Raw genomic sequence first — 27,671 nt, 5'->3', positions numbered from 1 at the left:
GGTCATGGGGCTCACAGCCTTGGGTGTGAGTTGTCCATCCCATTTGGGAAAGTCTCTGCTCTGCCCGCCTTCCTGCTGGCTCCAGCGCGCCCTCGCCTCTCACTTCAAGCAGAGAAATGTAGGTTACTCGTTTGTCTCTCAGAATGCATCTGTACCCACATCTCTCCTCCACAGTGGCCTCCAGGGAGAAGGTGACCTGACCACCTCCATTTACTGGGGCTGGTCCTGTTCCCAGGGTTTGAGACTGGGTGAGGGATGAGAGGGAATTGCAGCTTCACATTCCACACCTTTGCTGCTCAAACGGGAGTGAGGTTGAAACCCGCTGGGAAGTTAATAACAGACCCTCAGAGGAAAACGGAAGTGATTTTGTTTGGTCAAGCTAGCTATACGTGCCTTAGCGTTTGTAAGCCTGCAGCAGGATAATTTATTGAAATTCAATATGTGTTTTAGGGACTTCCCTGGCGGTCCAGTGATTAAGACTCCGCACTTCTGCTGCAGGGGGTGTGGGTTCGATCCCTGGTGGTCGGGGAACTAAGATCCTGCATGCCGTGTGGCCAAAACAAACAAACAAAAAACCCACAATATGTGTTTTATCTGTTTTTCCCATTCCAAGATGGTACCAGACCTTGGTGTTCCCTTGCTTCCAGGGCTCTTATGTTACAGGGCTGAAGGCAGAAGTTTCTGGAAAATGACCTCTCTCTCCCTTTAAAAAAATAATTGCTTACACAAAAATTGACTTATATGTGCATGCGTGTGTATAGTTCCAAGAGTTTTAACACATGCAGATTTGTGTAACTGTCACCACTATGAGAACACAACAGTTGCATCACCAAAAACACGTGCTGCCCTTGGGTAGTCCTAACCCTGCCCGTGTTTGCTGACCCCATAGTCTTGCCTTTTCCAAAATGTCACATAAATGAAATCTTACAGCACGTGGCCTTTCTAAGCTGGCTGTTTCTCTCAGCGTCGGTGTGGCTGCTTGTCCTTTCACCAAGAGCAGCGTTCAGGTGAGGGTTACCACACCCGGTCCATCCATTCACCTGATGCAGGACGTTAGGATAGTCTCCACTTTTTGACAGTTCGAATGCAACTATTGTAAACATTTGCATTTGTAAACATTTCATTTTCCTAGGGTCAATACTGAGGTGTGGGATTGCTGGGTCCCATGGTAAATCTTTGTTAATTTCATAAGAAACTGCTTTCCCAGAGTGGCTGCACATTTTGCATTTTCAGCACCAATGTGTGAGTTTCATTTGCTGTCCTTGCCAGCTCTGGGTATTGGAATTTCTTAAACATTTTAATTTTAGCCATTCTAATAGGTGTGTGTGGTGGTATCTCATGGTAGTTTAATTTGAATTTCCCTATTGGGGAAAGATGTTGAGCATCTTTTCTTTTCTGTTTTTTGAAAAATTTTTTTCGCTGCACCTTGTGGTGCAGATCCCCCGCATGTGGGATCTTAGTTCCCCGACCAGGGATCGAACCCATGCCCCCTGTAGTGGAAGCAAGGAGTCTTAACCATTGGACCACCAGGGAAGTCCCTTGAGCATCTTTTCATGTGCTTATCTGCCATCCATGTATCTCCTTTGGCAGTGTGTCCATTCCAGTGCCTTGCAAGTTTTTCTTAAGGGTTGTATTCTAAATGTTCAGTTTTAATAGGGTTTTTTTTGTTTTTTTTTCTGACCTTGCCGTGCGGCTTGCAGGATCTTAGTTCCTCACCAGGGATCGAACTTGACAGTGAAAGTGCCAAGTTCTAACCACTGGACTGCCTGGGAATTCCCCTTAATAGTTCTTTTTATATTATTTATGCTAGTCCTTTGTTGAATATGTAATTTGCAGAGATTTTCTCCCAGTCTGTGGCTTGCCTTTTCATTATCTGAGCAGTACCTTTAACATCAAAAAGTTTTAATTTTGCTGAAATCCAATTTATCGATGTCTTAAATGGATTTTACTTTTTGTGTCCTTTTTAAGAACTCATCTAACTCCAAGTGATAAAGATTTCCTCCCAAGTTTTCTTCTGAAAGTGTTGTACTATTATGTTTTATGTATAGATTAATTATAAACTTTGAGTTAATTTTTGTATAAGGTGTGAGGTTTTCGTTGTTTCTTTTTCCTGCATATGGATATTCCATTGTTCCAACAGAGTTTGCTGCCAACACTATTCTTACTCTATCAAATATATATATATATATATATATATATATATATATTTGTTTTTAGGTGTTTTTTGTTTTTTTTTTGCAGTACGCAGGCCTCTCACTGTTGTGGCCTCTCCCGTTGCGGAGCACAGGCTCCGGATGCGCAGGCTCAGCGGCCATGGCTCATGGGCCCAGCCGCTCCGCGGCATGTGGGATCTTCCCGGACCGGGGCACGAACCCACGTTCCCTGCATCGGCAGGCGGACTCACAACCACTGCGCCACCAGGGAAGCCCCTGTAATGTCCCTCTTTATCCCTGATAATTTTCCTTGTTCTGAGTCTGCTTTGTCTGAGATCCACATAGCTACTCCAGCTTTCTTTTGATTAGTGTTAGCATGGTAAATCTTTCTCTATCCCTTTACTTTTTTTTTTAATAAATTTATTTTTGGCTGTGCTGGGTCCTTGTTGCTGCTCACGGGCTTTCTGTAGTTGCGGAGAGCGGGGGCCACTCTGTGACGGTGCACGGTCTTCTCATTGTGGTGGCTTCTCTTGTTGTGGAGCATGGGCTCTAGGTGCTTGGGTTTCAGTAGTTGTGGCACACGGACTCAGTAGTTATGGTGCATGGGCTTAGTTGCACCGCAGCATGTGGGATCTTTCCGGACCAGGGATCGAACCCATGTCCCCTGCATTGGCAGGTGGATTCTTAACCACTTCGCTACCAGGGAAGTCCCTATCCCTTTACTTTCAATCTATGTGTGTCTTTATATTTAAAATGGGTTTCTTGTAGACTGCATATGGTTGGGTCTTGTTTTTTTATCCCCTCTAACAGGCTCTGTCTTCTTTTTAAAATTTATTTATTTATTTATTTATTTTGGCTGCGTTGGGTCTTCATTGCTGCATGCAGGCTTTTTCTAGTTGTGGCGAACAGGGGCTACTCTTTGTTGCAGTGTGCGGGGTTCTCATGTGGTGGCTTCTCTTGTTGCGGAGCATGGGCTCCAGGAACACAGGCTTCAGTAGTTGTGGCGTGCAGCCTCAGTAGTTGTGACTCGCGGGCTCTAGAGCGCAGGCTCAGTAGTTGTGGCACACAGGCTTACTTGCTCCACAGCATGTGGGATCTTCCCAGACCAAGGCTCCAGCCCGTGTCTCCTGCATTGGCAGGCAGATTCTTAACCACTGCACCACCAGGGAAGCCCCCAGGCTCTGTCTTTTGATTGGTGTATTCAGACCATTCACACTGAAAGTGATTATTGATATAGTTGGATTAATATCTACTATATTTGTAACTGTTTTCCATTCATTGCACCATTCTTTGTTTCCTTTTTAAAATATATTCCCCTTTTTTCCTGTCTTCTCTGGCTTTAATTGAGCATTTTATATGATTTCATTTTCCCTCTTCTCTTAGCATATCAATTCTTCTTTTGAAAAAGAATTTTAATGGTTGCCCTGGAGTTTGTAATGTACATTTGCAACTAATCTATGTCCAATTTTTTTTAATAATTATTTACTTATTTATTTGGCTGCGTTGGGTCTTAGTTGGGGCACGCAGGATCGTCATTGCCGCATGCGGGCTCTTCTTTGTGGCACGTGGTTGCGGCATGCAGGATCTTTAGTTGCAGCCTGTGGGATCTTTAGTTATGACATTTGAATTCTTAGTTGCAGCATGTGGGATCTAGTTCCCTGACCAGAGATCGAATCCGGGCCCCCTGCATTGGGAGCACATAGTCTTAGCCACTGGACTACCAGGAAAGTCCCTATGTACCCTTTCAAATAACTCTGTACCACTTTACAGATAGTGCAGGTACCTCATAACAGAGTATTCCCGAGTCCTCCTTCCCGTTCCTCATAACATTGCAGTCATTCATTCCACGTATCCATAAGCTATGATTACCCAGCACATTGTTGCTATTTTTATTTTGAACAGTTATCTATTAAGTCAATAAGAAAAATGAGCGAATTCCCTGGCAGCCTGGTGGTTAGGACTCCGTGCTTTCACTGCCGAGGGTGCAGGTTCAATCCCTGGTTGGGGAGCTAAGATCCCGCAAGCCATGCAGTGTGGCCAAAAAAAAAAAAGAAAAAGAAAAGTGAAACACTTTATTTCACCTTCATTTATTCTTTCTCTTATGCTTTCCCTTTTTAAATGTTGATCTGAGTTTCTGACCTATATATATTTTCCTTTTCTCGGAAGAACTTTTAACGGTTTTTGCAAGGCAGGTCTCCTGGCAATGCATTCCTTCAGTTTTTGTTTGTCTGAGAAAGTCTTTATTTCTTCTTCACTTTTGAAGGATAATTTCTCTGGATGTACAACTATAGGTTGGTGATTTATTCGTTCAATGCTTCAGATGTATTACTCCATTCTCTTGCTCATGGCTTCTGAGAAGTCGGATGTAATTCTTTACTCCTCTACAGGTGAGATTTTTTTTCCCCTCTGGCTTCTTTGAGGATTTGTCTTTGGTTTTCTGCAGTTTGAATATGATATGCCTAGGTGTAGTTTTTTGGATATTTATCCTTGTTGGTGTTCTCCAAACTTCCTGGATGTGTACTTTGGGATCTATCATTAATTTTGGAAAATTCTCAGCCATTATTACTTCAAATGTTTCTTCTGCTCATTTCTGTGTTTCTTCTCCTTCTCATTGTTTAAAAAAAAATATTTTTATTTTTTTATAAATTTATTTATTTATTTTTGGCTGCATTGGGTCTTCGTTGCTGCACGTGGGCTTTCTCTAGTTGCGGTGAGTGGGGGCTACTCTTTCATTGTGGTGTGCAGGCTTCTCATTGCAGTGGCTTCTCTTGTTGCGGAGCATGGGCTCTAGGCATGCGGGCTTCAGTAGTTGTGGCATGCGGGCTCAGTAGTTGTGGCTCACGGGCTCTAGAGCGCAGGCTCAGTAGTTGTGGCGCATGGGCTTAGTTGCTCCGCGGCATGTGGGTTCTTCCCAGACCAGGGCTTGAACGCGTGTCCCCTGCTTTGGCAGGCATATTCTTAACCATTGCGCCTCCAGGGAAGCCCCTATTTTTATTCTTATTTTTTATTTCTTGGCTGTGCTGCACAGCATGTGGGATCTTACTTCCCCGACCAGGGATTGAACCCATGCCCCCTGCAGTGGAAGTGTGGAGTCTTAACCACTGGACCGCCAGGGAAGTCCCTTCTCATATTTTAATTATGTTACACCTTTTGTAATTGTCTCACAGTTCTTGCATATTCTGTTCCTTTTTTTCCCCCCTCCATTATTTTTTCTCTTTGTTTTTCAGTTTGAGAAGTTTCTAGTGACGTAAATTAAAGCTCAGTGATTTTTCCTCAGCCATGTCCAGTCTACTGATGAGCCTATCAAAGGCATTCTTCATTTCTGTTACTCTCTTTTTGATTTCTAGCATTTCCTTTTGATTCTTTCTTAGAATTTCCATCTCTCTGCTTATATTATCCATCTGTTTTTGTAGGTTGTCCACTTTTTTTCCATTACAGGTCCTAGCATAGTAATCATAGTTAAACTCCCAGTCTGATAATTGCAAAATCTTTGCCATATCTGAGTCAGGTTCTCATGCCTGCTTTATCTCCTCAAATTCTGCTTTTTCTTGCCTTTAGCTCACCTTGTAACTATTTGTTGAAAACTGAACTTGACATATCGGATAATAGGAACTGAAATAAGTAGATGTGTAGTGTGAGGTTTTGTTTTTCTGGCTAGGGATCCTAACTCCTACTGTGTTTGACGTTTGCTGAAGTGGTAGAGGCTTCAGATTCTTCAGGTGTCCTTTGTTGTCTCCCTACTGTCTATAGGTTTCCCCAGAAACTCTATCTGAAATGGAATCTGTGTCTTGCAGCTCTCTTGGTGTAATGAACTGCTTTTCTACTGGAGCCCTGTGCATGTGGTGGTGAGTTGCTAGGCGAGGAAAGCATTCTGTAATCCTGTGAGTCAGACTGTTTTTGTGGGCCTGAGGTCCTGGACTGTGCCCTTCAGAAGTTTCTTAGTTTTTCCTTTTTTTTGGTTGTTGTTGTTTTTCCTCCCTGTTGTAAGACAGGAAGGCTAGAAGACGCTCCAGTTGTCAAGTTGCCCTTCCCCACAGGTCTGATAAGACTCTGATAAAATAGTTTTCTTTTGAGGCAAGGCATTTGCTATGGGTGGTTTTTCAAAATGGTTACTTTTTTCTGGGTGCATTTCAAAACTGTAAGTTTTCCTCTCCTCCCTGTCCAAATCATGAGAGATTTTTTTTTCTCCAGTCTTTACCATGAAGACCTGGTGGGGATCCTGGAAGTAAAACACGTGAATGTGTGTCATCTCTTCTCCCTTCCCCCAGCCCAGGAGTTTTAAACTCCATCTCTCCATCTCCAACCTCCAGTTGTCACCTACTGTTTATGTGTTTATGTGTTGCTGGCTCCAGAGAATTTTGCCCCAGGAAAGCTGTGGAACTGAAAAAGAAGTTTGTTCTGTCCATTTTTGCTTCATGTATTTTGTTGGTCTATTTTTGGGTGTATCTACATTTAGGATTATTATGTCTTCTTGGTGAGTGGACATTTTGAAGTCATTTAATGCCCCTCTATATCTCTGGTAATTTCCTTGCTCCAAAGTCTACTTCTGGTGTTAATATAGCCACTTCACATAAAGAAATATTGTTTGTATGGCTTATTTTACCCGTCCTTCTACTAAAAAATGAAGTAGATTTCTTGTAGGGAGCATGTATTTGGGTCTCATAGTCCCTCTCTTTTAGTCGCTGTGTTTAGACCATTTACATTTAATGTAACCATTAATATGTTTGGATATAGGTCTATCATTTTATTATTTGTTTTCTGTTTGTCCCCGGTGTGTGTGTATGTATGCTTTTTGAGGTACAGTTGACATATAACTGTCCTCTATATTTTTATTTCTCTCTTTTCCTTTCCTGGATTACTTGAATGTTTCTTAGTATTCCTTCTCTTTTTATTATTTCATTTTTTTCTTCCAGTTTTATTGAGATATAATTGAAATACAAAACTGTGTAAGTTTAAGATGTACAGAATGATTTGACTTACATACATCATGAAATAGTTACCACAATAAGTTTAGTGAACACCTATCATTTCATATAGATACAAAATAAAAGAAAATGAAAAAATAATATTTTTTCCTTGTGATAAGAACTGTTAGGATTTACTCTCTTAACAATTTTCATATATAACATACAGCAGTGGGGCTTCCCTGGTGGTGCAGTGGTTAAGAATCCGCCTGCCAATGCAGGGGACACAGGTTCGAGCCCTGGTTTGGGAAGATCCCACATGCCGCAGAGCAACTAAGCCCGTGAGCCACAACTACTGAGCCTGCGCTCTAGAGCCTGCGAGCCACGACTACTGAAGCCCACATGCTGCAACTACTGAAGTCCACATGCTGCAACTACTGAAGCCCGTGCGCTTAGAACCTGTACTCCACAAGAGAAGCTCCTGCACCGCATCAGAGTAGCCCCTGCTTGCTACAACTAGAGAAAGCCCGTGCGCAGCAAATGAGCCAACGCAGCCAAAAATAAATAAAATAAAAAATATTTTAAAAAAAACATACAGCAGTGTTTGTTAATTGTGTTTATCATGTTGTACATTACATCCCTAGTATTTATTTATCTTATAACTGGAAGTTTGTACCTTTTGGCCACCTTCATCCAATTCCCCCTCCCCACACCCCTCCAATAACCACAAATCTGATATCTTTTTCTATGAGCTTGTTTGTTTGTTTTTGAAGTATAATTGACCTACAACACTATGTTAGTTCCTGGTGTACAACATAGTGATTTGATATTTCTGTACATTTCAAAATGATCACCATAAGTCTAGTTACCATCTGTCACCATAAAAGATATTACGTTATTATTGACTATATTCCCCTACATTATTATTGACTGTATTCTTAGTGTCCCATTTTAATCATTCTTGAAGTTTTTTGTTTTCCTCTTGAATTTTTTAACCATATATCTTTGTATAGTGGTTGCTCTAGAGATTACAGTACTCATATTTAGCTTTTCTCTGTCTACTTGAAAATAAGATTGTGCCACTTCAAGGGGAACATAGAAACCACACCACCACTTTGTGTTACATCTTCATGCATCAGAAACTGCTTCCGTGTTAGAAGTTTTGCTTTTTGCTGTCATACATCCATCCATCACATGTACATACAAAAAAGTCTCATATTTACATAGTTATTTGCCATTTCTGTTGCTCCTCCATTATTCCTGAAATTTCAGTTTTCCCTCTGGTATTATTTCCTTCCCATCTGAAGAATTTTCTTTAACGTTTCTTTCAGAGCAGGTCTGCTACAGAGCTCTCCTCTCCCCTTACTGCGGATGGTGCAGAAGGTAAGGATTCAGCTTAGTGCTGGTGATCGGTGAGTCTCCAGGGTGCTCAGCGACTGCTAAATTGTCTTGTGTAAACATCATGGTTAGTGTACTGGAATTGCCTGGTGTCAGCCGCACAACCTAAGCACCACGCAGCAGACAGCTGCTCTGTCCTGCACCAACCAGGCAGAGGTAGCTGAGCCTGGATGAGTGCCGTCTGATATCCCCCTTTGCTCCTCCTGACTCAGTGATCCCCTGTCTTCTTGAAATTGGTGCCTGCCTTCTCCCAAGACAGAGCAAAGCCGAGCCATCAGCCATATGCTTCCATGGTCACCTGGTGACATGGGAGCACTGCCTGCCAGCTTTTCCAAAACCATCAGATATTCCTCTTTGAGAGTATGTAATTAAACAGGTTTTTTTATACCCTCATTAAAGGAATTTCAGGTTTCAGAAGAAGGCAGGGGAGTACTCAGGGGTTCAGGGACCTCCTGAAATCATTTGAGGCCAGCCTGGCTGGTTGTGAAGCATATGTATGCAGAACAAGGGAGGGAACCTTCAGGTGTGCAGAAAGGCCACCTTACAGGGAGGCCTTCCCAGTCTACCCATTTAAAACTGTGAGCCAACTTCCCCACCCGCTCCTGCTTTGTTTCTCTTGTACCACTTAGCACCATCTAAGATAGGATTTGCTTATTTGCCGGGTTGAGAGCGTTTGTCTGTTTCGTTAGTTGCAGTGTCCCAAGTGCCTAGAATGGCCCACGCTCAGTAAATATTTCTTCTTTTTCTTTTTCTTTTCTGGCTTCGCCGTGCAGCTTGTGGGACCCTGATTCCCTGATCAGGCGTTGAACCCGGACCCTGAGCAGTGAAAGCACGGAGTCCTAACCCTTGGACTGCCAGGGAATTCCCTCAGTAAATATTTCTTGAATGAAAGAATACAGTTTTGCAACTTGCTTTTCTTTCTTCCTTTTTAAAAATAAGCTGTCCCTGGCATCCTCCCATGGTGTACATAGCCCCAACGGGTGCCTCCTCTTTAATGTCCTCCCTGCTGTCCTAGCCTGGTCCCACAGATGCAGAGCAACTTGTATTACCTGCGAGTGGTTTGAGGGAGAGGACGTGCCCTGGGGCCCTTGATCCTTAGGATGGAGGCGCGTGAGCCCCCAGTGTGGCCTCGTCCGTGTGATGGAGGCTCTCTGGTGTGCAGATGCTCTGGACACGGGGCTGTCTTTTCAGGCCATATGCAGGTCGTTACATGATAGTCACTTATGTTGAAGGCGGTTGTACGGGTCTCTTGAGGCAGAACCTGGCGGGTAGCCGCTGAAAAGTAACAGTGTTATGGAACCTAAGACTCTGGAGAACATCACAAGGCGTTGGCGGTGAAACAACCTCCTGGGAAAAGCAGGAGACTCCAGCTTGTGCCTTGACTCTGCTGCTTGCTGTTAGGAAATGAACAAATGCCTTCCAGGGGTCCGCTGCCGTGTGATGAAATGGGGATACAGGCCAGGTCCATTTTTTGCTGCGTGGTGTTTGCAGCACTCAAAAACCACCCGCCTGGATACACCCTACCTCTGACTGACCACTGTGATTGGCCCTCAACACATTCCTGAAGGGAAGCAGGGCTTCTTATCAAAACCACCTGGGTTCTGGGGAGTAGAGAATTTAAAAGTCTAAGAGGAGGGCTTCCCTGGTGGCGCAATGGTTGAGAGTCCGCCTGCCAATGCAGGGGACACGGGTTCGTGCCCCGGTCCGGGAAGATCCCACATGCTGCTGAGCGGCTAGACCCGTGAGCCATGGCCGCTGAGCCTGTGCGTCTGGAGCCTGTGCTCCGCAACGGGAGAGGCCACAACAGTGAGAGGCCTGCGTACCGCAAAAGAAAAAAAAAAAAAAGTCTAAGAGGAAAGAATAAGGGGACTGTGCCTTGGGGGAAATGGAATGGTTTTGAATGAATCTTCGTGTTTGGAAAAGGATGTTAAGAAGGAAGAAGGCATCAGTGCAAATTACCTTGGTCAGCTTCTTTACGATGACTTAAAGAAAGATTTCAGACCGCTGAAAGATGCTTATACTTTCTGAGGAGACAAAAAATTATTATGAAATGAATGCTTAACCACTGCTCACTGTACTCAGCATATTTATTTTATGTATGTATGTGTGTATGTATTTTTGGCTACATTGGGTCTTTGTTGCGGTGTGTGGGCCTCTCATTGTGGTGGCTTCTCTTGTTGCAGAGCACAGGCTCTAGGCGCGAGGGCTTCAGTAGTTGTGGGACATGGACCCAGTAGTTGTGGCTCATGGGCTCTAGAGTGCAGGCTCAGTAGTTGTGGCACACAGGCTTAGGTGCTCCGCGGCATGTGGGATCTTCCCAGACCAGGGCTCGAACCCGTGTCCCCTGCATTGGCAGGCAGATTCTTAACCACTGCACCACCAGGGAGGTCCCAGCATATTTATTTTTAGGCAAGGTAGTCGATGGTGTTGTGTAGATCATCTGTATCGTTACTGATTTTTTTTTTCAGGGGGGGTGGGAAATCTAGTTCTATCACCTGCTGAGAAACTGGTGTTAAAATTTCCAACTATAATTGTGGAATTGTCTATTTCTATCTTTGGTTCTTTCAGTTTTTGCTTTGTTTATTTTGAGACTCTATTGTTAAGCATGTGGATATTTATGACGTGCCTTCCTGCTGAATTATCACTATGAAAAGTCTATCTTTGATAAAACCCTGTCTCTAGAAGTCTATTAATATGGCCTCTTCAGCATTCTAATGTTTAAAGTATGCGTGGTATGGGTTCTAACCAGTTACTTTTTAAAAATTGCAGCTTTACTCTAAAAAAAATGACAGGCTTTAATGAGATATAATTCACATACCATCAATTCACCCATTTAATATGTATAATTCAGTGGTTTTTGGTATATTCACAGGGTTGTGCAACCATGACCACAACAAATTTTAGAACAGTTTCATCATTTCTAAAGAATTCCACATTAGCAGTCACTCCCCATTTCTTTCTGACACCCCCCCGCCCCCACTAGCCCAGGGCAACCACTAATTTATTTTCTATCTCTATAGATTTGCCTATTCTGAACATTTCATATGCATGAAGTCATACTATATGTGGTCTTTTATGACTGGCTTCTTTCATTAGGCATAATGTTCTCAAGGGTCATAAATGTTGTAGCATAATCAGTATTTTATCCAACCAGTTTTTCTGTTTTCTTAAAAAAATTTTAATAGACATTATTTTTTTAGAGCATTCTTAGGTTCACGGCAAAATTGAATAGACAGTACAGAGAGTTCCCATATACTTCTCCCACCCCATAGCCTCCTCCACCATCAACATCCCTCACCGAACCTACATTGCTTGACATCATTATCACCCAGAGTCCATAGTTTACATTATGGTTCACTCTCTGTGTTTTACATCCTGTGGGTTTTTTAAGCGCATAATAACGTTTCCACCTTTACAGTGTCATACTGAGAAGTTTCATTGCCCTAAATTCCCTGTGCTCTGTCTGTTCAGCCATGCTCCATCATCACCCCTGGCAACCACTGATCTTTTTACTGTCTCCACAGTTTTACTTTCTCCAGAATGTCATATACCTGGAATTATATAGCACGTGGCCTTTTTATTTTATTACTTATTTATTTATTTTTAAAATAAATTTATTTTATTTATTTATTTTTGCCTGCATTGGGTCTTCGTTGCTGCATGCAGGCTTTCTCTAGTTGCGGCGAGTGGGGGCTACTCTTTGTTGTGGTGCACGGGCTTCTTATTGCAGTGGCTTCTCTTGTTGCAGAGCACGGGCTCTAGGCGTGTGGGCTTCAGTAGTTGTAGCACGTGGGCTTAGTAGTTGTGGCTCGCAGGCTCTAGAGCGCAGGCTCAGTAGTTGTGGCGCATGGGCTTAGTTGCTCCATGGCATGTGAGATCTTCCTGGACCAAGGCTTGAACCCGTGTGCCCTGCATTGGCAGGCGGATTCTTAACCACTGAGCCACCAGGGAAGCCCCAGCATGCGGCCATTTTAGATTGTCTTCTTTCACTTAGTAGTGTGCATCTAAGGTTCCTCCATGCATTTTCGTGGTTTGATAGTTCATTTTTTAAAAGTGGTGAATAGGGACTTCCCCAGTTAAAGACTCAACACAGCCAAAAATTAATTAATTAATTAATTAAAAGTGGCGAATGATATTCCATTGTATGGATGTACCACAGTTTATCTGTTTACCTATTGAAGGACATTTTGGTTATTAACAAGTATTGGCAATTATGAATAAAGCTGCTGTAAACATTTGTGTGCAGGTTTTTTTGTGGACTTAACTTTTCATAATTTATTTGGAGTTAATATTCTACCACTTTCACATGTAACATAGACATCCTGCAAATGTATACATCCATCTCACCCATTTCATGATAGTTTAGATTTTAGATATTACATCTGCATATGTTATAAATTTGACAAGACAACGTTATGATTATTTTACTTTAGTTGTTTGTATTTTTTCCAAGTTTAAGACTTTTTTCTCTTATTTTACTCCAATATTTACTTTTCTGGATGCTGTTTATTCCTTTCCAAAAATATGTTTCCATCTGGTATAATTTCTCTTCAGCTAAAGAGCTTCCTTTACCATTTATTTTAGAACAGGCCTGCTGGCATTTCTCTTAGTTGCTTTTTTTAAATCAAAAATTATTTTATCTTCACCCTTGATGGATATTTTTTTGTGTATGAAATTATAGTTGGACAGAGTTTTCCTTTTGTTTTGTTTTTAAGCATGTTAAAGATGAAGTTGCACTGTCTTCTGGAGCCCATTGTTTCTGATGAGGAGTCAGCAGTCATTTTGAATTGTTGTGTCCTTATATGTGATGTGTTGTTTTTCTTTGGCTGTTTTCAAGGATTTTCTCCTTATACTGGTTTTTATCAGTTTGACTCTGATGTGCCTGGGTATAACTTTATTAACATTCATCCTAAATGGAGTTTACTGAGTTTCCTGAATCTGTAAATTTTTGTTTTTCACCTAATTTAGGATAATCTATGCCATTTGTCCTTCAGTCTGTTTTTCTGCCTAATTCTCTCTCTTCTCCTTCTAGGATGTATGCTAGACATTTGACAATTGTCTCTTTAATCCCTGAGGCTAATCTTTTAAAAATTCCCTTTTCTCTTTTCTTAAGATTAGATGATTTCTATTCATCTATCTTTAAGTTTGTTGACTTTTTCCTCTGTCATATCCATCCTGCTGTTAAGCCCTTCATTGGAATTTTCAGATTTCAGGTGTTGTGTTTTTTAGTTCTCAGATTTCCATTTAGCTCTGTCTTATAGTTTCTGTTTCTCTGGTGAGGTTTTCGATATGTGCATTCATTAAGAGAATCTTTTCTTTCACATCCTTGAGTATAATTATGCTGGCAGAGGATTTTAAAGCAGCTAATTCCAACATCTCATTCATCTTGAGGTTAATCTCTGGTTGTGGTTTCTCTTGAGAATGGCTTACTCTTTCCTGGTTCTTCATTTTTGTGAATACTTTTGGTTTGTATCCTGGACATTGTGAAGTTGTGTTGTGGAGAATGAAGGTTCTGTTATATTTCTCTGAAGAGTGTTCATTTGTGTTTGTTTTAGTAGGCAGTGAGATTGGACTCAGACTGAAAACTCTGCCTCTTGAAGCAGCTCAAATTTCATTTCAGTTCTTTTATTCGTGTCTGAGCGGCTTGGAGGCTGCTCCACACATGCATAGTCCATGGGTTTTCTGGAGAGTTAGGTAACATTTGCAGAATTCAGAGCTTTCTCTCTTTGGTGTTCTCCTTTTCAGGATTCCTCGCTCATTTTTCAGTTGCTGTGGTTGCCTCAAACTCTGTAAGCTATCAAAACTGTGTTTTTCTATCAAAGTTTTAGCTACTTCACATGGCGTGGGCTGGAGCTTCCCTCAGCCTAGGAGCTGTGAAAATGGGAAATGGACGCAGTGTCTATCACTCCTTTCCTGAATCTCCCTGTTCTTTGTTGCTCTAGCAAATTAAATAAACCCAAGGAAAGTGTCATTAAAACCTCCATTCTATAACCTCTCAGTCTGAAGCACAGATGATGACCTGGACTTGCATTTGGTGCTTGAAGAAGGTCGGGGTGGGGGGCAGTCTTGTAGGACTGAGCCCTTAACCTGTGGGGTCTGATGCTGTCTCTGGGTGGATACTGTCAAAATTGAGTAGAGGGACTTCGTTGGTGGCGCAGTGGTTAAGAATCCACCTGCCATTGCAGGGGACATGGGTTTGAGCCCTGGTCCAGGAAGATCCCACATGCCGCAGAGCAACTAAGCCCGTGCACCACAACAACTGAGCCTGCGCTCTAGAGCCCAGGAGCCACAACTACTAAGCCTGCATGCCACAACTACTGAAGCCTTCATGCCACAACTACTGAAGCCTGCACGCCTAGATCCTGTGCTCCGCAACAAGAGAAGCCACCGCAATGAGAAGCCCATGCACCACAACAGAGTAGCCCCCGCTCGCCACAACTAGAGAAAGCCAGCACGCAGCAACGAAGACCCAATGCAGCCAAAAATAAAATTAATTAATTAATTTTTAAAAATTTGAGTAGAATTATAGGACACCCAGCTGGTATCAGAGAATTGCTTGGTGGTGTGGGAAAACACACACACACACACACACACACACACACACACACACGTTGGAACTGGGTGTTAGAATCATTTTATTACTTTTGTGGATAATGACTAATGGGTCCTTCTGTCAGTATCTTCTTCTTATTCTGGATGGTAGTTACATGAGTGTGTTCTCTTTGTAAGTATTCCTTGAGCCATACTTTTATGATTTGTGTACTTTTATCTTTGAATATTTATTCTTTTTTTTTTTTTTTTTTTGGCCACACTACATGGCAGGTGGGATCTTTCCCAACCAGGGATCGAACCTGTGCCCCCTGCAGTGGAAGCGTGGAGTCTTAACCACTGGACCACCAGGGAAGTCCTGAATATTTATACTTCAGTATAAATTTTACTTAGAAAAAGTGTGTTAGTGTTCTGTTTATCTACCTGGAAAATTATTCATGATATATTGTTAATTGAAAAAAAAACGTTGCAGTAATATATATTATATTGCCCTGTCTTGTAATTTTAAAAATACTAAAAAAAAAAAAAACCCAAAAGTATAAATAAAAATATTTGTGACACTGTGTTGATGAGGGTATGAGGATACAAACTACTGGTGTGTTCCATTTAAATTTGATGCAGAGCATTTGGCCATATCTATCAAAATCGTAAGTGTGCAGATCCTTTGTCCCAGTATTTCCATCATTTGTAGTAATACATCTTTCAGATGTGCTAATGCATGTGCTCAATGACCTATATATAAGATTATTTACTGTAGTATTGTTTATAACAGCAAAATATTAGAAATAATCTATGCTTTGCTCTTGGATTGGAAGAATTAATAATGTTAAAGTGACCATACTACCCAAAGCAATCTACAGATTTAATGTAGTCCCTATCAAACTACTCATGACATTTTTCACAGAAGTAGAACAAGTAATCCTAAAATTTATATGGAATCACAAAAGACTTAGAATTGCCGAAGCAATCCTGAGGAAAAACAACAAAGCTGGAGGCATAACCATTCCAGACTTCAGACAATACTACAAAGCTACAGTAATCAAAACAACTTGGTATTGGCACAAAAACAGACATATAGATCAATAGAACAGAATAGAGAACTGAGAAATAAACTCACACAGCTACAGTCAATTAACCTTTGACAAAGGAGGCAATAATATACAATGGAGAAAAGACAGTCTCTTCAGCAAGTGGTGTTGGGAAAGTTTGACAGCTGCATGTAAATTAATGAAGTTAGAACACTCCTTCATACCATACACAAAAATAATCTCAAAATGACTTAGACTTAAATATAAGACATGACACCATAAAACTCCTGGAAGAGAACATGGGTAAAATATTCTCTGACATAAATTGTACCAATATTTTCTTAGGTCAGTCTCCCAAGGCAATAGAAGTAAAAGTAAAAATTAACTAATGGGACCTAATCAAAGTTATAAGCTTTTGCACAGCAAAGGAAACCATAAACAAAGCAAAAAGACAACCTATGGACTGGGAGAAAATATTTGCAAATACTGCGACTGACAAGGACTTAATTTCCAAAATATACAAATAGCTCATACAACTCAATAATAAAAAAACAAGCAAAAAAAGAAATGGGCAGAAAACCTAAATAGACATTTCTCCAAAGAAGACATACAGATGACCAATAGGCACATGAAAGGATGCTCAACATTGCTAATTATCAGACAAATGCAAATCAAAACTACAATGAGGTATCACCTCACACTGGTCAGAATGGCCATCATTAAAAAGTCTACATATAACAAATGCTGGAGAGGGTGTGGAGAAAAGGGAACCCTCCTACACTATTGGTCAGGATGTAAATTGGTGCAGCCACTATGGAAAACAGTATGGAGGTTCCTTAAAAAACTAAAACTAGAGTTGCCATATGATTCAGAAATCCCACTCCTGGGCATATATCTGGAGAAAACTCTATTTTGAAAAGATACATGCACCCCAATGTTCATAGCAACGCTAGCAGCACTATTTACAACTGCCAAAACATGGAAGCAACCTAAATGTCCATCGACAGATGAATGAATAAAGAAGACATGGTATATATATATACAATGGAATACTGTTCAGCCATAAAAAATGAAATAATGCCATTTGCAGCAAAATGGATGGACCTAGAGATCATCATACTAAGTGAAGTTAAGTCAGAGAAAGACAAATATTATATGATATTACTTATATGTGGAATCTAAAACATGATACAAATGAACTTATTTACAAAACAGAAAGACTCTCAGACATAGAAAACAACCTTATGTTTACCAAAGGGGAAAGATGGGGGGAGGGATAAATTAGGAGTTTGGGATTAGCAGATACAAATTACTATATATGAAATAGATAAACAACAAGGACCTACTGTATAGCACAGGGAACTATATTCAATATCCTGTAATAAACCATAATAGAAAAGAACATGAAAAAGAAATATATGTATTTTATATATATATATATATATGATCAATGTATGCTCATTGATAGGAAATTGGTTAAGCAAATGTGGTACATGTAGGTGTAGCAAAGAATGAGGAAGCTCTTTCTATAACTGAGTGATATTTACATTTACATCTTAATGTATTTGTGCATACACATACGGAATAATATCCAAGATAGGTTATTCAGTAAAGAGAATTTCAGGTAAAACTTCTGTTTCTAGGTTATTTAACTAACCAAACCATCCCTCCTTTTGACTGGGGAAAGTAGTAGAAGTATTCCATTTACCTGCAGTGGCTTGTAGTATAATACAACTTCTGTGGTTCAAAGAATTTGAAATCTTGAATGTAGTTTAAGATTTGTCTCAGAAGACCCAACACAGCCAAAAGTAAATAAATAAATAAATTTATTAAAAAAGGATTTGTCTCAGATTGTTATTGCCCACAGAAAACTATTGGCAGAAGCAAATTGAACATTTTCTCCAGAGGAAGATTTAATTATCCCATGCATCAAAAAATAATACCCCAAGTAATTTTTCATGTACAATGTTCACAGATAGTCAATTATAACCAGACACACAAAGAAACAAGATACTATGAACCAGGACCAGCAGGAATAAAAGACAACAGAAACAGAGCCACAAAGACATGAGATATTAGAATGATCAGACAGAGACTTTAAAACAAATATCCTAATCATAACAAAAGAAATAAAAGCCAAGCTTGGAAATTTCAGCATGGAATTATTCAGTAAAAAATAATAAAAAGTTACACAGCAAATTAGAAAAGAACACAATTGAAATCCTACAACTTAAAGATACGGTGACTAAAATTAAAACATCGATATGGACATGCTTCACAGTAGATTAGATGGAGCTGGAGAAAGAATTAGTAAACTGGAAGGTGGGTAAGTAAAAATTATACAGAATGCAGCATGTAGAACTAAAGAAGTGATGGGAATAAATGACAGAGTGGCTTGTTGGAAAAGTTCTAACACATTGTGATTTGAGTCTTAGCAGGAAAGGGACAACAGTGCAGAGGCAATAATTGAAGAAATAATATATGAGAATTTTCCAGAACTAATGGTACATCAGCCCACAGAGTCAAGAAATTAGTGAATCCCAGGCAGGATAAATTAAAAAGTACATCATAGTGTAAATGTATTAATAGAAATGAGAGAAAACAAACTAAAATAGAGATTATTAAAAGCAGCCAGAGAAGAAAGACAGATTACTTTAGGGGCAGCAAATAGCCCACAACTGCCTTTTCAACAGTAACAATGAACAGAAGATGGATGATTTTCAACATGATAAAGGAAATCTATGCCCAGTGGAAACATCCTTCAAGAATGAAGGTGAGGGGGCTTCCCTGGTGGTGCAGTGGTTGAGAGTCCACCTGCCGATGCAGGGGACACGGGTTTGTGCCCCAGTCCAGGAAGATCCCACATGCCACGGAGCGGCTGGGCCCGTGAGCCATGGCCACTGAGCCTGCGCATCCGGAGCCTGTGCTCCGCAACGGAAGAGGTCACAACAGTGAGAGGCCCGTGTACCACAAAAAAAAAAAAGAATGAAGGTGAGGGACTTCCCTGGTGGCACAGTGGTTAAGAATCCACCTGTCAATGCAGGGAACATGGGTTTGAGCCCTCGTCTGGGAAGATTCCACATGCCATGGAGCAACTAAGCCTGTGTGCCACAACTACTGAGCCTGCGCGCCAGAACTACTGAAGCCCATGCACCTAGAGCCTGTGCTCCACAACAAGAGAAGCCACCACAATGAGAAGCCCACACACTGCAACATAGAGTAGCCCCCGCTCACTACAACTAGAGAAAGCCCGCACGCAGCAACAAAAACCCAACTCAGCCATAAATTAATTAATTAGGGAAAAAAGAATGAAGATGAAAGGAAGAAAGTTTAAACAGACAAAAACAGTTTGCCACCCACAGACCCAAAATGAAGTTCTAAGTGCTGTACTCTAGGCAAAAGAAAGATAGTTCTAGATGGAAAGTCAGAAATGCAAGAAGAGGGACTTCCATGGTGGCGCAGTTGTTAAGAATCCGCCTGCCAATGAAGGGGACATGGGTTCAAGCCCTGGTCTGGGAAGAACCCACATGCCGCGGAGGAACTCAGCCCATGCGCCACAACTACTGAGCCTACGCTCTAGAGTCCGTGAGCCACAACTACTGAGCCCGCATGCCACAACTACTGAAGCTCTCCCACCTAGAGCCCATGCTCCGCAGCAAGAGAAGCCACCTCAGTGAGAAGCCCGTGCACCCCAATGAAGAGGAGCCCCCACTCACTGCAACTAGAGAAAGCCTGCTCACGGCAATGAAGACCCAACGCAGCCAAAAATAAATAAATTAATTAATTAAAATAAAGGGAAGAAAATGAAAAAAAATGCAAGAAGAATGGGAAAACAAAAAAAACCTAGTGAGTATGTGGGTAAAGCAGTGAGCCTTGACTATAAGTAGGGTTGGGAACTACCTTAGAATGTAATCATGTCGGGCTGGGTCATTTAGATTTCCTGCTGTAGTCAAGTGGAAACATTTGGGCAGACTGTTTTTAACCATCACTCGAAGACCCTGGAGAACTAGGAGGCAGTAAAACATGAACAGGTCAAGCCCTGGAGGGGGTGAAAACCCAGGAAGGGGAGTCTGGCCTTTGGGGCTGCATTGTTGTGGGACCGTCATACACTCTGAAGGATGCGAGAAGGCTAAGCAGCACTTTTGACAGCCTCACAGGGTCAGGTGGACAGAAACTGGTGTCCAGACCTCACCAAGGTAGAGCACCTGGCAAACTGCTTGCATTTAGGTTAGGACCTGGAAGATCATTCCCAGGAGCAGGAGTGAACTGGAACAGATTGGCCTTCTCAGAAACCAAACCTCATTTTTATTCATCTCAACCTGTGATTTTTTTTTTAAATTCTTTTCTTTTTTTTTTAAACCCCACATTTGTTTATATATTTATTTTTTTGGCTGTCTTGGGTCTTCGTTTCTGTGCGAGGGCTTTCTCTAGTTGTGACAAGCGGGGGCCACTCTTCATCGCGGTGCGCGGGCCTCTCACTATCGCGGTCTCTTTTGTTGTAGAGCACAGGCTCCAGATGCGCGGGCTCAGTAGTTGTGGCTCACGGGCCTAGTTGCTCCGCGGCATGTGGGATCTTCCCAGACCAGGGCTCGAACCCATTTCCCCTGCATTAGCAGGCAGATTCTCAACCACTGTGCCACCAGGGAAGCCCTCAACCTGTGATCTTGACTTAGGATGTTATCAGAGTGCTGAACTATTCCAAAGGGCATAATAGTTTATAAAAGAATTAATTAGAGAAATTAAAAATTGTAATAACTAACTAACGTTAACTTAGTGGATATGTTTAGAATATGCACCAATGAAGAAAACGTTAGGATCTTACAGAAAACATCCAGAAGGAAGCATGTAGACAAAAGGAGCAAAAATGTGGACGAGAGAGGAGTGTTAGGGACACAGAGGATGGCGTGAAAGGGTCTGGCACCCCTGTCCTTGGAGTCCTGGAAGGAGAGGAGAGGGAATGGGGCAGAAGCAATATTTGAAGATATAATGGCTGAGGATTTTCCAAAACTGGCAAAAGATCTCAAATCATGATCAAATCCTATGAGCCTCAAAGGAATATACACCTGCAAATATAGTGAAACCTGTCGTTTCTCACCTGCAAAATGGAATAGGGTTGTTTTAGTATTTAAAGAGTTTCAAACAGTGTAACAGTAATGTGACCTGAAATGTTAATATCACATGACCTCCGTCCACAAGCTGTAAAACAAGGAAGGACCTCCTGCCCATGCCACCTAATGGATTATCGGCGTCCACACCCCCATCCTGCCAGCTGCTCCCCCAGCTGTCCCCTCCCCCACTGGTCTCCCTTCCATGCTGCTGCAGAGTTGATCACAAGTTTGGTACTGCATATAAATTACAAACCTTAAATTCAGGTGTGTAGGGAGTGTCATTCTGTCTATGATGCACCATGGTTTCTTTTACGAGCCCACATTCACCTATTGCAGGTATGTCACTGGGATGCTCTTTCCTTCTCCACTGTCTTCCCCGTGGGGAAAGGCGTGGGAAGGACAGTCCTTCTCGACCCAGGCACACACAATCCGGGGTGCATGGTGTGTATTTTTCATTAAGGGAATGAGGTATTGTTCAGGCTTTCCTCGTGACCCGTGTTTCCCCACTAACCCAGCTGGAATTTCTTCAGGCCAGTTTGCACCGCCTTTGAACCAGAGGAACGTATCTTCGCTGTGGAATGATGATTCTTTTTCTCAAAGTTGTCTCTAACCATAAAGGAAATGAGAAAAAGCCTTTCCTGATGTTGCCCACAGGCCACCGGTTAGGGACGCAGTTGCTCAGAGGAGTCGGGACACCCAGGACCCATCAGCGCACGGCTCCATTTAAAGTGCCATTTCTCCAGCCTTTGCCTTAGATCACACTCTTCTTTTCCCAAAGTGCTTCAGTTAAGATTCTAGCATAAAGCAAGGATGAGAGAGAACTTCTGGCAGCAGAGGGGTGGAGAGACTGCAGGTCCCTGAGGCCTGTGTCCTCACGTGCAGCCGTGGGGAGGTAAGTCAGTGTACAGCTGCTCTGGTTCAGGGGGGCTCTCATCAGAGGTGAAGTTGCTCATTTATTGGATCCCCGAGCTAATGGCACACCAGGGGGGCCCATCCAGAACCTGTCATCGAAGCTGTGAGGACTGACCAGAGAGCTTGTTTGAATTCCTCTGTGTCTCCTTCCTTTTCCCAGGACCTGCTCCGTCCCTCTGTTGCTCTCTCCTGGGCTTAGCCTGGCACCTGGATCTTTCCAGCCTCCCGAGGGGGCGTTTCTAGACCTGGCTGAGTTGACTCCACCCGAAGGCCTTGGCCAGGCGTGGAGCCCACCCTGATTCCCACAGAAGATCGTTGGGAGGTGGTGTCTGTCTGCGTTGTGTCAGCCTGGCTTGGAACAAAACCTCTGGAATCCACTTCAGTGTTTGATTAATAGGGTAAAGGTGCAGTTGGCCTCACAAGCCCAGAGGATTACGTATTACAGTTCTTTTAATAGATCTTTTACTTGAGTGGAGGAGGGAGAAAATGAGAGAAGGCTTAAGGGAAATAGCTTTGTAATACATTCACTTTTCTATGTCTGTTGGGCAGTCCCTTTCCCTTTGAGTAAATGTGATGTGATCCAAACTGTCTGGAAAAGAGAGACAAGTGCCCTCCGTTATGTTATGTTGGATGTTTTATTTATATGTTCTTTTTCACTGTCCTGTCAGCTTTGAGTCCATTTCTGATCCATGCTATTTTCATCTTTGGCTGCATATTTGTGGATGGCCATGTGTACAGCGAGTTGGGCTAGAGCCTAGTAAATACTGTCTTTCGTGTTCTGAGACTGACCTGATCAAGTTTTTCCATGAAGACACATTTTAAAAAACATTTCAGTGTGTTTAGGACATTGTGAAGTTTGTTGGAAAGAATGACAAATGTAGTTGTCATTCTGAGTGTCTGAGTGTCATTCCAGAATGTCGATTCTGGAGCTCCAAAGTATCAGGGCGTTTCCCTATTGATGTTTAAGACGGGGTCTGTTTAACCACCATGCACTGTGCTCCAGTACCTCTGGTTACATAATTAGTGTTCTGCTAATGATGCATAATGAGTTTCTGTCAGTCTTTGCATGGATGTCAAAGAAAAATTCATGTCACCTTTTCCCCAGCCCAGAGCAGGAGAGGGAGAGAGAAAGTGAGACTCAGCAGATGTTGATCCAGAGTCCATGCAAAGGCCAGAGGAAGACAGGAGACAGTGTCTGGGAAAAACTTGGTTCTGGGGGTTCCGGGTGTGGGAGGCGTGGACCCAAAGGCCTGGTGTCTCTGCGGCCTCACCCCTGGACACCTGCGGAGCTCAGTAGTGAGTGGAGCCCAAAGATATCATCATGCTGGACCAGAGAGAACTAGGATGTCAGAGCATGGAAGGTGCCTTGGGCCATGAGGGTTGGCCTCATTTGGTGTCTCAGGAAGCCCAGGCCCTGTGAGCTGAAGCACCTTGACGGAGGCACACAGCTGCTTCCTGACCACACCTACCAGCCGGGCCATCCCAGGAGCTGCAGCAAAATTCTTGAGGACCTTCTACTTCAGACTTGTAAGATTCTCTGTTCAATAAACCGTGGACGTCTCTGTCGCTGTATCTGGGGTCTTTCTTCGGTCTCGCAGCAGGGCAACTACAAGGCTTGCAGCCCAACAGGTGGCTATAGTCCAGTGTGACTGGTGTCCTTACAAGAAAAAGAGATTAGGATCCAGGCAGACGCAGAGGGATGACCATGTGAGGACACAGCAGGAAGGAGAGATACTCCAGAAGAAACCACCTCTGCCAGCACCTTGGTCTTGGATTTCTAGCCTCCAGAACTGTGAGAAAATACACTTCTGTTGTTTTAAGTCACCCAGTGTATAGTACCTTGTTATGGAGCCCCGGCAAACCAATCCACAATCTGATAAGTGGAAAGTCATATGTCATTGTGCTTCGTTTGTATTTCTCTTCTGATGAGTAAGTACAGGTAAGCATCTCTTCACATGTTTAAGAGCCGTTTGTGTTTCCTTGTATGCAATCTAGTTCCTTTGCTAGATCACTTAAGATGTAAATCTTTTTCATTATTGATTTTAGGGGCTCTTTATTAAGTAAATTAGCCTTTTGTTGTGCTTTATATTAGAAGTTTTTTTCTTTGCTATTTATCTTCTGATGTTATTCTTTTGTTCATAGAAATTTTGACTTTTAAGTCAAACTTCCCACTCTTTTTTTTTCTTTTTCCGGTACGCGGGCCTCTCACTGCCGTGGCCTCTCCCGCTGCGGAGCACAGGCTCCGGACGGGCAGGTCCAGCAGCCATGGTTCACGGGCCCAGCCGCTCCGCGGCATGTGGGATCCTCCCGGACCAGGGCACGAACCCGTGTCCCCTGCATCGGCAGGCAGACTCCCAACCACTGCGCCACCAGGGAAGCCCACTTCCCACTCTTTTAAGGATGATGCAAAAGCTGCATTTCATTCTAGTTCTTTTATAGATTAATTTTTTGTTTGTTTAAATTTCTGATTCTTCTGGAATTTACTTTGCTGAAAAGAATGAGATAGGTATCCAAAAAAAATTTTTTTTTGACATATGGCTAATCAGTTTTTTGGGTAGCGTTTCCTTGATGAATTATTTTCTACTTTGCTATGCAGTGTCACCTGGATCATATGCTAGATTCCTGTGTACGTCTTCATCTATTTTTTTTAGACGTTTTGTGTTTCTGTTCAGTGGCTCTTTTTCTCTGGACTTACACTAATAAATACTACCTTGTTTAAATTATTGCAGCTTTGTAATTGTTTTAACACTTCATAGGGTTGGTCCTCTCTTATTCTTCTTCCTTTTCAGAAAACCCTGACTTTTCTGCTTATTTATTCAAACCTTGGAAACAATTTGTCTATATCCCCCAAATACCCCATTTTATATATATATATATATATATATATTATATATATATATATATATATATAGTTGTTGTTGTTGTTGTTGTTCTGCAGTACGCGGGCCTCTCACTGTTGTGGTCTCTCCCGTTGAGGAGCACAGGCTCCGGATGCACAGGCTCAGCGGCCATGGCTCACGGGCTCATGTGGGATCTTCCCGGACCGGTGCACGAACCCGTGTCCCCTGCATTGGCAGGCGGACTCTCAACCACTGCGCCACCAGGGAAGCCCCCCTATTATATTTTTACTGCAGACACGTTAAATGTATAGATGAAGGAGACTTGTGCCTCCTTCTGCAAGAACGTGGTATCTCTTTGCATTTGTTAAAGTCTTTTCTCTGTGCCTTTCAGGAACATTAAAACATTTCTTCATACAGATCTTGCACATTCCTTAAGCTTATTCCTGTGTATTTATTTTATTTATTTATTTATTTTTGTTGGGGCTTTGTTGCTGTATGCGGGCTTTCTGTAGTTGCAGGGAGCGGAGCTTACCCTTCGTTGCAGTGTGCAGGCTTCTCATTCCGGTGGCTTCTCTTGTTGTGGAGCATGGGCTCTAGGTCTGTGGGCTTCAGTAGTTGTGGCACGTGGGCTCAGTAGTTGTGGCTTGTGGGTTCTAGAGTGCAGGCTCAGTAGTTGTGGCGCACGGGCTTAGTTGCTCTGTGGCATGGGATCTTCCCAGACCAGGGCTCAAACCAGTGTCCCCTGCATTGGCAGGTGGATTCTTAACCACTGTGCCACCAGGGAAGCCCATCCTGTGTATTTATTTTAATGTAAATAGGCCTTTTTCTTCATTATATCTACTAACTGCTTGTTATTTGACTATAGGAGTGAAGGTTACTAATTTTTTTGTTATTAACTTTGTAACTAGTCAGATTAGTGAATAGTTTTCATTCAGATAATAAAGCATTTACTAATAAATTTGAATCTTTAAAAAAATGTTTGTGACAAATGTAGCAATGAATTGCAAAGCTCTGGGGAATCTAGCAGTGCAGGTCCTTGTCTGATTTTGGAGACTTTCAGAACTTTAAGGCGAAATCTGTGGGGCAGGCAGAGGTCTGTGTTGTTCCTCCTGCCCCGGTATAGACTCGATGTCTCCCAGTCCCACAGGAGGTCCCATCACAGGCAGTGCCAAGCAGGGCCTCCCCTCCCTCTGCTGACAGGTTGCCACCCAGCCTGCACGGCGTAGACCCTGCAGCCTCCATGAGTTTCTGCTCATCTGATAGTTTCTATCTTTGTATCTTCATGGATTTCTAAAATTAATGATTCACCTGGACTAATCAAGCATCCGTGTGTTCACAAGCCAGTTTTCCTCTTGGTTGGCTGTGTTTTCATACCCAACCAGCCCACTTCACATGCTGCACAAACTGGACGTCTCTGCATGACCAGTTCCTACCCAGACATGGTTGAACCTCCCTCTGCTGGTGGCGGTATCTCTAGCCAAGTTTTCTGTCAAGTCAGAGACCTTTCCAGTGGTCTCTTCATTTCCATCGATTTCTGCCTTGGAATCATCAGCAAAATCCTTGCTACTAACATTAGTTCATGAGAGCAGCATCTGGAGCCTAGCATATAGAAGGGGCTTAGGAAATGTTTGTTCGTGAATCTTTCTTAATCAGTCATTTGGACTTCCCTGGTGGTCCAGTGGTTAAGACTCTGTGCTCCCAATGCCGGGGGCCTGGGTTCGACAATCAGGGAACTAGATCCCGAGTGCCACTGCTAAGACCCAGCACAGCCAAATAAATAAATAAATATTAAAAAAAATAAGAAGTCTTTTACTTTATTTCCTTCCATATGTGAAAGATGAAATACGTATTCTCAAAAGCTGTTAAATCTGTATGATTCTGTTTGGGCTGCCATAACAAGTACCATAGACTGGATGGCTGAAACAATACAAGTTCATTTCTCATTGCTGTGGACCCTGCAAGTCGGAGATGCAGGTGTCAGCAGGGTTGGTTCTGGTGAGGACTCTCACCTTGTTTGCAGACGACTGCCTTCTTGTTATCTGCTCACATCTTAGCTCACCTGTGGGGAGAGAGCTCTCTGGTGTCTCTCCTTATAAGGACATGAATCTTACTGGATCAGGGCCCCACCCTTGTGACTTTATTTTACCTTAATTACTTCCTTAGACGCCCCATCTCCAAATACAGCCACACTGAGGGGTTAGGCCTTCAACATATGAATTTCAGGGGACACAAACATTTGGTTCATAATAATATCTTAGCCACTTTACCTTGTAAGCTTTCTTTTCCCTTAAATAAAAGTGCATGGTGTAATTCACATATGGTGATGGCTGAAGAAGTTAGCTTTGGAATGTTTAGGAAGTTCTAGAATTGAGCTTGGAAGATACTCCTGTGCTCTGAGTGTGTGTGTTCCCTAGGTTCATATGTGGAATCTTAACCCCCAAACGTGGTGGTGTCAGGAGGTGGGGTCTTTGGGAGGTGCTGACGTAGGTCAATAGGGTGGAGCCCCACGAATGAGATTAGTGCCCTTATATGGAGGCCCCACAGAGTTCCCTCATCCCTTCCACCAGGCGAGGACACAGCTAGAAGGTGCCAGCGTAAGACTCAGGAAGTGGGCCCCACCAGAACGTGACCAGGCTGGCGCCTTGATCTTGGACTTCCAGCCCACAGAACTGTGAGCCATAAGTTTCTATTGTTTATAAACTACCATCTATGGTATTTTGTTATAGTAGCCATAACAGACTAAGAGAGATATGGTCCCCCATACACTGTTCCTTACATG

General features: G+C 42.5%; 1 protein-coding gene across 2 annotated transcripts in view; it reads left to right on the top strand.

Moving 5' to 3' along the window:
* The window catches only part of NINL (ninein like), a 106,145-nt gene that overhangs the window by 10,072 nt on the left and 68,402 nt on the right, over window positions 1-27,671 (top strand). The window contains exon 2 of one of the 2 annotated variants that reach the window (XM_060285054.1): window positions 8,389-8,440. The exons of the other annotated variant lie outside the window; for it this stretch is intronic. The gene's annotated coding sequence lies outside the window, so the exon portion shown is untranslated. The remainder of the gene's footprint in view (window positions 1-8,388; window positions 8,441-27,671) is intronic. 2 annotated transcript variants of the gene reach the window in all.

This window comes from Globicephala melas, chromosome 15 (assembly GCF_963455315.2).
Source record: "Globicephala melas chromosome 15, mGloMel1.2, whole genome shotgun sequence".
Lineage (NCBI taxonomy): Eukaryota > Metazoa > Chordata > Mammalia > Artiodactyla > Delphinidae > Globicephala > Globicephala melas.
Note: the sequence above shows the minus strand (reverse complement) of the source record. Positions and strands in the feature narration are given on the sequence as shown.